General features: G+C 37.9%; 1 protein-coding gene across 4 annotated transcripts in view; it reads left to right on the top strand.

Moving 5' to 3' along the window:
• The window catches only part of ESRRG (estrogen related receptor gamma), a 1,204,337-nt gene that overhangs the window by 115,582 nt on the left and 1,076,170 nt on the right, over window positions 1-12,585 (top strand). For all 4 annotated transcript variants that reach the window (XM_029593195.1, XM_029593193.1, XM_029593192.1 and 1 more), the window contains exon 2: window positions 5,178-5,212. The gene's annotated coding sequence lies outside the window, so the exon portion shown is untranslated. The remainder of the gene's footprint in view (window positions 1-5,177; window positions 5,213-12,585) is intronic.

The raw sequence follows: 12,585 nt of genomic DNA on the forward strand, positions 1-12,585 counted from the left end.
GAAGGGGTTGTTTTTAAGGGGCCCTGGTAAGGCGGAATGTAGCAAGAAACTAAGATCTTTGAAGAAGTTACCTTTCTTCCCTGAAGAGGAAACAATTGAGTCTTCAAGAAGATAGCCAAAGAGCAACAATAGAAAATACCTCTTCATGGAGAGGATGCATGGAACAGTATCCCAACTGACACAGTGGAGACAAAAATAGTAATGGAATTTAAAAAAGGCTGGCATAGGCACAGACTGGGCCAACAGGAGCGTTAGGTGTGGACTAGACGGCAGCCTAGGCTGCCGGGTGGGGTGCTGTAGTCAGACATGAAGGTGGCATTTTTGAGCGCAGCGAACAAGGGTGAAGAGGCATGAAGCTGGGAAAGGTCGTTGTGTGTGAACAGACGTTTGGAGGTTCATGGTGTACAATCTGTGGGGTTTGGGTTGGTGCGGGAGGAGAGAGCGAGAGAGATCATGTGATACCATTACATCATCGCTGCCTAGGGTGGCTGCAGACTCTCGTACTGGCACTGGGCACAGATGTGAAGAATTGAAGGGAAGGCCAGAGTTCAACTGAGGTCCATGAAATTGAGCTGACTAGATGAGCTTTATGGTCCTTATCTATCATCTTTTTCTATTTTTTGTGTTTGGTCCCTTCCTGGGTCTAACACTGTGCTTGCCAGACTTATTCTCTGTGGCTTCTGGTACTGGTTTGGTCTCAACTGCTTTGTCTTCCAAACTCTGGTAGTGTTGTGGCTTTCTTCGCCTCAATCATTACATAACTACTAAACATGAGGGCTGCATAGTTTTTGGGCTCCGGGGGTTCTCCTAAAGTATATTCATTAGCATTACCTCACTGATACAATGAACTGCAAAAATGCTTGATTTTCTGATTCTGAATAAATACAGTACTTTGTATGAAATCTCACTTGTGCTCTGAAACATTAATAAATACTAGCCTTTTCCTTTCCAAATTAAGTAGAATTATATTTTAATGTTGTCTTTTTTTTTTTTTATTAAACATTAATCATAGTCACTACAGCCTAAATATTGTTACTGAATCTGATATTTCTGAATCTTGATAAATATGGAATCTGCTGTATTGCTCTAGCCAAATAAATATTATAAAAATAAAGGGGGAAAACCCTCACCAAGAGAGCTATTTATGGACAGATGGTGAGGAGTAGCATTGCTTAAAAGGTAACATTTCCAGTGCTTTAATAAGTGGTACAACATGACTCAGAAGATTGTGACAGTGGTTTCCAAGTTACAGCTCAATGGATCTCGATTTAGAGAGATAAAGCTAAGTCTTTATTAATTTTCTATTAATGCCATGAAATTCATTGGGGAAATACAGTATGTGAATTAAAAAAAAAAAGAGTTAAGCAGGTTAAGGATGCTTTTTATAAATCTTGCTTAACTGTTATTATTTTTTTTAATTTTACATACTGCATTTCCCCAATGAATTTCATATAGGTGTCAGGAGTAGGTATTGCCTACTATGCTTGTCTGACACGAATTAGGATTTCAGGGTCATCAAGGCATATCCAAATGATCTCCAACAAAATTCATGTTTTGGAATTGGGGCTCCATTAAACAAAGATTTCCTACATAGGTACACTATGGGTAAAAGTCCTTTTTGAATAGGGCCCAACTAGGTTGTGATTCTTTTTATTGGACAACAGAGAGCGCATAGGTCACTTCTTTAGAAGGAAGTTTGAAATCAAGTGATCTGATTATTAGTTGCAGCTATGTTACTGTAAAAATGGGTATGACATCATATCAGCCCTCAGAAAATTAAGTTCATCCTTCAGTGGAATTTGGCTTTTACTAACAGCACTCTCTGAATACAGACAGAAAATGGTGGAAGGAAAGCATATCCAACTGCACACATCAATTTTACAATACTAAAAACCACTGGGGCATATATTGTCATCTTACTGTCTCACTTCTCAGTTGGCTGAAGTCACTTAGCTTTCAACCTCTCATGTGTCACAGCATACCTGAGGCGTGTAATTGTAGGGCAGTGCTATAGGCCCTGTGATGCCTTATTGCTGGAGTATTTTGCTAAAGAAAAGTACTGTGACTATTCTAGAGAGGTATAATGACTTAGTATAAATAAAAAGCAGTTTTGGCCAACACCAGGCCAAAGCTAACAGCCTTGCAAAGGTAGTGCCTGATCTAAGTGCAGGAAGACATTTATGTGCAGTAATGATGGATCTTAAAACAATCGTTTTTTATTGTTAGGGAAACTTTAGATCAGTCCCCCATCTCAAAAAAGACATAGCGGAACTAGAAAAGATGCAGAGGGCATTTGAACAGCTACAAGGTAAGGACTCTTCAGCTTGGAAAAGAGATGGCTGAGAGAGGACATGATTGAAGTTTATAAAATCAACAGTGGGATGGAATGGGTATATAAACAATGATTATTCATCCTCTTAAATGCTAAAACAAGAGGATGCTCCATGAAACTAACAACCAGTAGATTCAAACCAGATCGTAGAAAGTATTTTTTCACTCAGTGCACTGTCAAGCTGTGGAATCTGTTGCCAGATGATGTGGTCAAGGCAATTTGCATAGAGGGGTTTATTAAAAGCGATTTGGACAATTCCTGGAGGAAAAGTCCATAAAACATTATTAGTCAGACACCTTTTTATTTATTCGATTTATATTCTGCTTTTCAGGTAGTTCAAAGCGGATTACATTCAGGAGAAAGCCATTGCTATCCCTGGGAGTGAGTAACAAGAAATGAGATCTGCCCTGCTCTTGTGACCCTGACTGGCCATTGTCAGAGACAGAATGCTGGGTGGGGCTTGATGGACCTTTGATCCGGTGTTGCATCTCTTATGCTTCTTATGTTCATGCAGGCAATCGACAAATACGGACTCCATTTGGAAAGGACAAGAAAATGACAAGGGTTTGGCTGTAGTTGCTGGGATTGGGAAATGCTTTCTATAAGTTCTTTAAAAGAAGGGTTTCCTCTCCTCTATTACATGTTTATTGGGTACTCTGGGAATTGCAGATTCATAATGTACTATGAAGGAAGGCGATCTCATGTACTGAAAAAGATGGTAATAAAATTCCTTACATAGCAGTAAGAAAAGAAATCCGTGTATCAGTATTTCAGACTTAGGCCCTTTTGGTGCCATGTTGCCTCCTGCTAAGTGATTTGATCCGTGACCTTGCTATAAAGGTTTGACATAGTAAATAACTTTCCTTTTTGAATGATAATGAAGAGGTGGTTGTTTCCTCTGGTCAAGTTGCGTTTTTAACTGCTCCCGTGAGGCTGGCCAGTATGTTATTTTGGACAGCTTGTCTGCAGGTATCAGCAGGACACTCAGTAATTCACATCTCTGTAAAGCTCCTCAGAATTCTGGTAAGAGTTCTGGCTGGCCTTGTAGTGTGTACTGTGCATTCTCATCTTGATTCCAGGGACTAGCAGCATTTGTGATTTGGGGTTTCTATAGATGCCATTATTTCCCTGGGGTTAAAGTGAGCTCTGAAAGTTTATCAGGTTAACTTGCTTCCCCCCCCCCAGGTATCTAGCACTAAAATGTAATTCTGGACAACCTTGGAGAAATCAGCTCTTTAACAAAACATTATTTTCTCTTAATTTGGGGGCTTAGTTCCTATAGGAACTATATGCTCAACCCCTTCATCAGTTGGTCCATGACCCTGCTGGCCCCGCAAGGGCTGAGGGACAGTTGGGAGTCTTATGCCCTGAAGAAAGTTGCAAATCAGAAGTAAATAAGTGTAAAAAGCTACAGCCTTTCAACAGAAGGATGTGCAGTGCAGCAGTAAACGGGGGGGGGGGGGGGGGGAAGGCAGGCATTTTAATTTACTGAGGTTTTGATTCAGCTAGGTTGAAATGCCTCAAAATGGTAACCTGACTGTTTTCTCTTTTACTTCTTATTTCTCCTTGTTGTTATTCTTTGTTCTGTCTTAATTATGAATAATATGTCTTATATATTTATACTGTTTTGAAATAAGAGGTGGGGGATACTTTTTAAAGTTGTGGTTCTTGTTTTTAAGACTTATCTGGCTAGGTAGGGTTTTTCGGACTTATCCAGCTAACTTAACTGGATAAGTCTGAAAAGTGCTACTTAGATGCACAAGTAGTGTTTTTTTCAGACTTTTCTGGCCAAGTAGCGCCTTTGCCGCGCTACTTAGCCAGATAAATTGGAACTTCTCCAGATAAGTGCTGCTACTTATCTAGATAACTACGAATTTGTGTGGTGTGTGGTTTTTAATTTGCACGCACATGTTTTAATGCCTATTTGCACATATTTTTTAACCTGTGCATATCATATTCATGCAGATTATAAAATACAGTAGTAATTTACATGTGTATATGGGCACATGTATATGGGCATGCACACGCAGCTTTTAAAGTTATCCTGTAATAGCACACATTGCTGTGTGCCGCATGTTAGTAAATAGACCTCTTTTGTCTCCTTGTACTTCCAGGATATAGTTGAGAAGGAGACTTTTGACTTAATCTTTATTTCCTACTAACCAACCTAAATTGATATCAACATGAAAAATGGACCCAGGGAAAGAAATGTTGGAAAACAGGTGTAACCAAATTAAAATCCACTTTTATTCCTCCAAAATATAAAAATATGAAGAATAATATATATCAGAGCATAAAAGTAAACTTTGGAACAGGATTATAACAGGAATATCTGAACAACTGGGATAATGATGCTGCTGTAATGCAAGGTCATATGAACACGATATTTAAGACAAATGGCAATCATAAAAAGTTTGGGGGAAGGGGGGCCATCGTAACTTTAGAAGGTATTAGTCAAATGGTTACTAATCAACAAAAGTAAAAGTTGCTTTGTCCCTTTTATATACATTAGGCCCCCTCAGCTCTTCAGTTGCTAGATATTTAAATAGCTCCTGCAATCCCATCTCTCTCTCAAGTCATACTTGTATATCGTGCACTTTTTTAGGTACTGTATAAGAGGCAAGTTATGCTATCAATTGTAGAATAGTTTAAAAGACCTTCTCAAATCAAGTTTGCATAGTATTTTATACCCTATGATTTTATCTTCTTCCCTCTTCCCTCATCCCCCACTTCTCCTCCTCTACTGCATGCTGGTTAATCATGCAAAAGCTGAACACTTCATTAGCTGCAGCATGTTTGCCCATGGGCATTTTCTGTAATAAATTGGTTCTTTCTATTTATACAGGTAAGTCGTGGTCAAAGGTCTGTAAGGTGCTAAAGGTAAGGGCTGGAATTCAGTTTTTTTCTTTACCTTCTTGGATAGATTGTTTTTAACTCTTAAGTGCACAAGTAATTTGAAAGGAGTTTTGAAGTAAGAGTGATGTGGACAAAAGATTTTCAGAATGATCCAATTTTAAACTAGCTCTTGCAGTCGATTCCTGACTGCCTCTTCAATCTCACCTTTTTAAATGGTAGATTTTGGGTCAGCTGTACTAACCATTTTTCCTACAAACAGAGAGCCTGGTTTACAAAGTTGTTTTTTTTTTCTCTCATTCTCTGTCTGAGGGGGAAAAAACAGCAAATCAGACCCAAAATAGCCTTTAATACATCTGATCTTCTTTTTTTTTAAGACAGTTTCATGGGAATGGAGGGGTTGGCATTAAGAAGGGGAGATGAGAGAGCCAGTGTTTATTCTCTGAATAGCAGTATGTTCTTTAAAAAGCATCAGTAGACTAAAATTGTAACTAAATCAACAATTGTCACAAATAAAGGACCTGATTCATTAAACTTGTTTCCCCATTAGACACAGACTAAGGAAAAAAAAGCCTTAATGAATCAGGACCAATAACTTATTTATTTTAATTTCATTCTTGAGATGAAATAATTAGCTCCAAGAGGACCATGTCAGTCGAGATGCTACTGTGCGGTTTATCTGAGAACTATCCCTGCACCATCCTCAGACAGGAAAATGAGATGTAGGAATTCTACTTAAGCCTGGACCATAAGAAACGAATCAATTTTGGTTTTTCAACTCCTTTTTAGTTTTATATTGGGAATCTCTCTCTCTCTCTCTCTCTCTCTCCCCCTTGCTTGAATGCTTTGAAACAGGAGTTGAAAACCCAGGACTGTCACAAATGTCACTTACAATAGGGAGCTGAGAGCTCACTCCTCCTTCAGATGACCAGTTTCACTCTGCTGTGACACCACTGAGACCTGGCCATGACAATTGTCATTTTTTTGTCACTGTGAATTTCTTAATATGAAAAACTTCCTGCTGGAAACTCCTGCTGGAAAGCTGGGTGGTCCCTTCTGAAAGGCTATATATGCATTAATAGGCCAAAAGGGAAAAGTGTTGAAACTTATTAAAGAATTAGCATAAGTAAAAGTTAAAACCACATCTCAGAAAATTAGGTATTTAAAAAGTAAAAAAATGCAATTTGTAAGTTATACAGTAAATGAAACTGAACCCAAATGAATAGAACTAATAAATGTCTGCATACATAAAACCAAATAAAAGGAACTTTTTCAAGATTAAAATCGAAGCCGCAGTATGGCCTTGTTTTGAAACAAATATGTGCTTCATGGAATATTTTAAACAGATTAAATCTATAGTACAGAATCCCTGTTATCCATCTAAATGGCAAGATTTGGGATTATCAACCCCATATCCAGATAGATTTTAACTGGGTATGTAATATCTCTCCCAAATTTTTTTTTTTAAGAGGTGTTCCAGAGGCATTTCTGGGAGGAGTTAAGTTATCCAGCTAACTTAGCTGATTTTAAACTATAGCCAGCTAAGGGCCTAATTTATCAAGGTATTTTCCCATAGACACAGAATGGGAGACAAGCCATTAGGCCAGATTTTAAAAGGCCCGTGTGCATAAAATTCAGGGGTTGTGCGCGTGGCTGGGCCCCGGGTGCACTGCGCCTTTTCTAAAGGGCCCGGCCACACGCCGAAGTGCTGGACCAGTAGAAGGGGGTGGAGGGCAGGCCAGGATAGCGCCATTAGACGTTGTCCCGAGGAAGCATGCACTGGCAGCTGGCCAGCGCGTGTAACTTAACTTCTGCACATCAGAAAAAAAAGAGGTTAGTTAGGCTAGATTTAGGGGTCGGTGTGAAGAGGGGAAAAGGGAGGAAGGTTAGGTGGAGGGTAGGGGAACTGGGAAGAAGCCCGATCGCAACCCTATGCGTCATTGAAAAAATCTTCACCCCCTCCCCCCCCCCCCCCTGCGCGCAGAGGTAGTCACCCTCCCGTACATGCTGAGGCAGACATTAAAATCTGACACGCATTTATGTGCGGGAAACGTATTTTATAACATGCGTGTGCCGACGCGCGCATGTTATAAAATTGGTGTGTCCATGTGCGCGCGTGCGTTCCTTTTAAAATCGACCCCTTGGTGAATAAGGCAGTAAGTTAGCTGGATAACTATAGAGCTGCTTCAGATCTGCCTTGTGTGGCCGGATAACTTGCTACTTATCTGGATATATTCAAATTATAGCAGGGTAAGTAGTGCTGCCCTCCCTCCCACCTGGTTCCTGAATTGGCGTCACTGTTCATATGCTGGGATCACAGTGCAATGCAATTCCAGCCGCTTCCAAAATGAATAGTTTTGAAAATTTGGCTTATTGTTTGTTAAATGTTTTTTTTGATATTTAGTTTTTAACTTTTTACTTGTTTATCATTGTTTAGGCTATGGAATGTTTATGTTTTATACTACTTCTTATATATATTCCACCACTTTCCTCAGTGGGTTGGTAGGGCTTCTTTCTGACTCACTACTGCCTTGCAAAGCACCTGTGCATTCCTTTCCTTTTGAGAGGTGCACACTTCAGTCAGGAGATTCCGTACTACCTGATGGGTTGTTGGACTCCCTGCTGTCTGTTGCTGCTGGCTCCACTGGTTAGACTGATGATTGCTTGAAAGTGAAAGCTTTAATGAGTGGTTTTAGCCAGTAGCTTCCAGTAGCTTTAAATCCAGCTTAGTGATGTTGTTTTCCTACAGTTCAGTTGCTGTGAATTTGTGAGAACTTTGCTACTACCTCCATTTCTGGGTAACGTACTTGCGTTAAATGACAGGAGCAATTATGTGTGTAAGTAAGGTATCCCAGCCTTAGGATTTTATTTAGGTTTCAGTTATGAACCTAGTAGCTTACTGGCATCATATGAAATTTACTTGGTTAATAGAGACCAGATCTCACTTATAAACCCAAAGAAAATCTTGCTGTGTTAGAAATTGCTTTAATTTAGTATTTTTTTTGTTTATTTTTTAAATTTATTGTTAAAGTCGTGTTAGCATATGTATTTTTCATCTACAACAATTTTACACAACATTGAGATTCTCACAAAACTGCAAAAAAAAACCCCAATAAGCTAAGTTTAGTCACTTTGGTCAAATTGTATATTTCAGTGAACAGATGTTGATACAACATCTACATTACACAAAGTTAAACATGATGTTTTTCTGCAGATTTTAAGGCATAATTTGCAGTTTTTTACAGATTCAGTATAATAAAAAAGTAAATGTGGCATCCTTTCACTCAGTACTTTGTAACACATTCATTAGCAGAAATAACATTTCAAAACTTCTCTGTAGCCAGTTAAGATTCTGTTCTTGCTTTTAGAATTTTTTCCATCCTTCTTGCAGAACTCTTATAGCTCATAAATATTCGTAAGTCTCTTTTCGTGTACTGCATATTTGAGATCTTAAATAACATTCAAGTCTGGAGACTGTGAAGGCCATTCCAAAACTTTCATTTTTCTTTCCTGAAAGCACTTCATGGTTGATTTTGAGGTGCGTTTCAGATCATTGTCTTGCTGAAATATTCAACCTCTTTTCAGTTTCAATTTGTTTGCTGACTGTGGGACATTAGCTTCTAGGATATGTTGATATTTAGTTGAATCCATTCTTCCTTCCATGTACACAATATTTCCTGTGCTGCTGGCTACCATACATCCTCAAAGAATAATAAATCTACCTTGTGCCTAATGGTTGGCAAGGTGTTCTTTTATTCAAATATTTCACCCTTTTCTCTCCAACTGTATTTTGTGTAGTTGTAGCTGAACAGTTCAAGTTTTGATTCATCAGGCCAAGCACTTTGTTCCAAAAGATTTCAGGCTTATACAAGTTTTGTTTCACATACTTTAGACCAAGGGTAGGCAACTTCAGTCCTCAAGAGCCATAGACAAGCCTGGTTTTCAGGATAGCCACAATAAATATGCATGAAATAGTTTTGCATGCACTGTCTCCATTATATGCAAATAGACAGTATCTCATGCATATTCATTATGGCTATCCTGAAAACCAGGCTTGTCTATGGCTCTTGAGGACCGAAGTTGGCCACCCCTGCTTTGTGATGAAGTCGTAGAAAAGTTTTCCTTCTGGCAATCTCCCATACGGATCATTGTTGTATTAGTAATACTCTGCTGTGGACAACTATTCCAGTGGCAGCTTATTTTTCAGCAAGTCATTTGCAGTGATCTATCTGTGGGCTCTGTTTTATAGATTTGACCAGTGTTCATGCAGTTCTATGAGATTTTTCATGGTCTTCCAGAACTTGCCCTTACCTCAGCAGTTCGAAGTAACTTCCATTTCTTATCAACGTTTCTGACGTTGAAATTGTGGGAAGGTGGTTTTTTTTTTTTAGAAAACTTTTTATAGTCTTCTTCCTGCTTTGTAAGAGTGAATTATCTTCATTTTCAAATGCTCAGACATCTAAGAGGAAGAAGCCATGGGTATTGAAAGTAGACAGAACAACGATCAGAGTCAGAGTATTTGTTACACCGTGGAATTGTCTTTTCCTGACTTACTGAAGGCTCAATGAGTCGATTAATGTTTTGGTCCTTTTAACAACTTTTTAAAAGTAAAGTAGTAATGAATCGAATGTGAGAATGTGCAAACCTTTGATACGTAATGCTCACGTTTTTATTTTTCAATCATTAAAATCAGAAAATAAATAGTAATTTTGCATTAAACATTGCAAAAACATGTAATGTATAATTTTGTAATAATCCCCCCCTTTCAGCAATAGAGGTGAACTATTAGGCAGTCATAATAGGCACTACCGATAGGATGATCCTTTCTTTGTCTTATGTTTAATAATCAGTTATGATACGACTTTTTAGAAGAACACTTTTTTTGTATGTTTTTTATGCAAGTAAAAGCAAACTTATCTTAGAAATCCTTAATTGAAATCCATCTGTACATCCAGAAAGATGCCTCGACACTGGCCATGTTTTGATATCTGCATCAGGGGCTGATGGAAGAATAAACGCTTTAGTATTTCTCATTGTGCTTACCAATGTTGCGCAATATTGCTTTTAGGAAAACAAATATGATTGTGAATTCAATGGTAAAAGATTTATATTAGTGCACAGAGTAACGGAACACTGTAGAGCTTACATGCTACGGCAACTCAAACCTGTTTGGTGCCATAATCAGACTAGAAGTTCAAAAACAGTACCACAGATATAGGGGTCATTTAATACTTGAAATTAAATACTTGAAATTAAATGATCGAGTACCATTCTAGATCTAAATTAAGACCTATCAGAGCTATTGTATTAAGTGTAAAAATCCAAAATTTTTCTTGAGTGAGAAAGTATAGCTCTTGGTCACCTCCATGTGGATGTGCGGGGGTAAATGTTCTAAAATGCTCCACTTTAAATCCATAAAAGTATGATTGTATTCTAGACAATGAGCTACTAGAAGAGCTTGAATCTTCTGATTTTTTTTTCCAGCTTTTGTGTTCCATGAGTTGTTTTTATCTTCCTTTTGTTTGTTCCAATATAGAGTTTATTACAGGGGCAGATTATGTAGTATACTACAAACATGGTGTGGCAATCTGTTCTAGAAAAAAAACTGAATGGTTCGATTGCTGCCAGGGATACATATGTTTTGTCTTGTGATAGTTAGGCAAAAAGAGCAGTTATCAGATTGAAAGTGTCCCACTTTTATAATGTTGTCTTGTTGCTGAACTAAAACAGGGGCGTCAGATTGTAGTACCCAGTTCCGAATGTTCTTTCCCCAGTGTATGCTATAACAGGATGTATAGTGAAAATTGAATGAAACTGAAGGATATGCCAGTATACCTTCTCACTCGAACAATTTTGGATTTTTATACTTAACACAGTGACTTTGTTAGGTCTTAATTTAGATCTAGAATGGTACTCGATCATTTAATTTCAAGTATTTGTGTCAATAAAAATTTGAATTAAATGACCCCTATATCTGTGGTACTGGTTTCGAACTTCGGGTCTGATTATGGCGCCAGAGGAGTTCAAGTCGCCATAGCATGTAAGCTCTGCAGCATTGCGTTAATCTGTGCATTAATATACATCTTTTACCACTGAATTCACAATCGTATTTGTTTTTCTAGATGTGATATTGCACAACATTGGTAAGCACAGTGAGAAGTACTAAGGAGTTTATTCTTTCGTTGATGCTGAAATTGAAGCACAATCAGTGTCGGGGCGCCTTTCTAGATTTACAGATGGATTTCAATTAAGGATTGCTAAGATAAACTTGCTTTTACTTGCATAAAAAACATACAAAAAAGTGTTCTTCTATAAAGCTGTATCATAGCCGATTATTAAACATAAGTCACAAAAGGCATCGTCCTGCCGGTTGTGCCTATTATGAATGCCTGTACATCTCTGTTGCTGAAAGGAGGGTTTTTTAATTGCATAATTTGACTTTGTTCCTCAAATCTTGCCACATATTTTTCTTTCATGTTTAACTTTGTACCATGTAAAGGGTGTGTCAGCTTGTGTGCACTTAGAAATTCATTGAAACATCCAGTTTGACCATGATGCCTAGACTTTTGGATGCAACTGTATTAATAATCCTGTTGCCATCGCCTACAGAGCCTGAACACTAGTTCCAGATTATATTGAAGTTGCACTTTTCAGTGTGTCTCAATTCTTTATGTACTGTTACATGGATATCAAAACATTTTCCATTGGTCCAAGAACAGATGGACTTTCAGTTTTAGAGAAATGATTCATTCAGTCCTTTATGGTATAGCATTTTTTTTTTTTTTAAATAAACACAGAAAATCCACTTCATAGCAAGAAGGTCCTAAGAAGTTAGAGATCTATTTTACTTAGCGAAAGGATTAGCTGTTTATTGCAATTGCTAAGTCTGTTCAGTAAAGCAGGTCCTCTCTCCGTTCCCATAAGCTCAGTCTTTGGAATTACTTTACGTTATGATCAGTAATAGAAACAAATTAATATACAAATCTTGGGTGTCATTCTGATCTTTGTTAGTAGTGGAAGTGCCTTGAAAATGAAACTTGCTTTGCTGAATAGATTTTAGATTTTCCTAAAGCACTGCAGATTTTGTCTCAGGCTCTATATAGCTCCTGCCTCGCTTATATCCATTTTATCATGTTCTTATTGTTTAAAACAATTTTTAGGAAATGTCGCCAACTAAAAGTTAAAAAAAAAAAAAAAAAAAAAAAGCTCATTCCCCACAAAGCCCCTCTTTTCTCCCCCGAAAATATTTGGATACTTTCAAGTATTTCAGAGCTTCTAATAAACCTGTGTGTTTGAATGTAAAGAAATCTGGGCACCATCATCCATATATCTGAAGAAATATATCCCTGTGTTCCACAAGATATGCAAAGCAAGCAAAGAATACTATAAATACCTGCAGG

The sequence above is a fragment of the Rhinatrema bivittatum genome, chromosome 3, assembly GCF_901001135.1.
Source record: "Rhinatrema bivittatum chromosome 3, aRhiBiv1.1, whole genome shotgun sequence".
NCBI classification, from domain to species: domain Eukaryota; kingdom Metazoa; phylum Chordata; class Amphibia; order Gymnophiona; family Rhinatrematidae; genus Rhinatrema; species Rhinatrema bivittatum.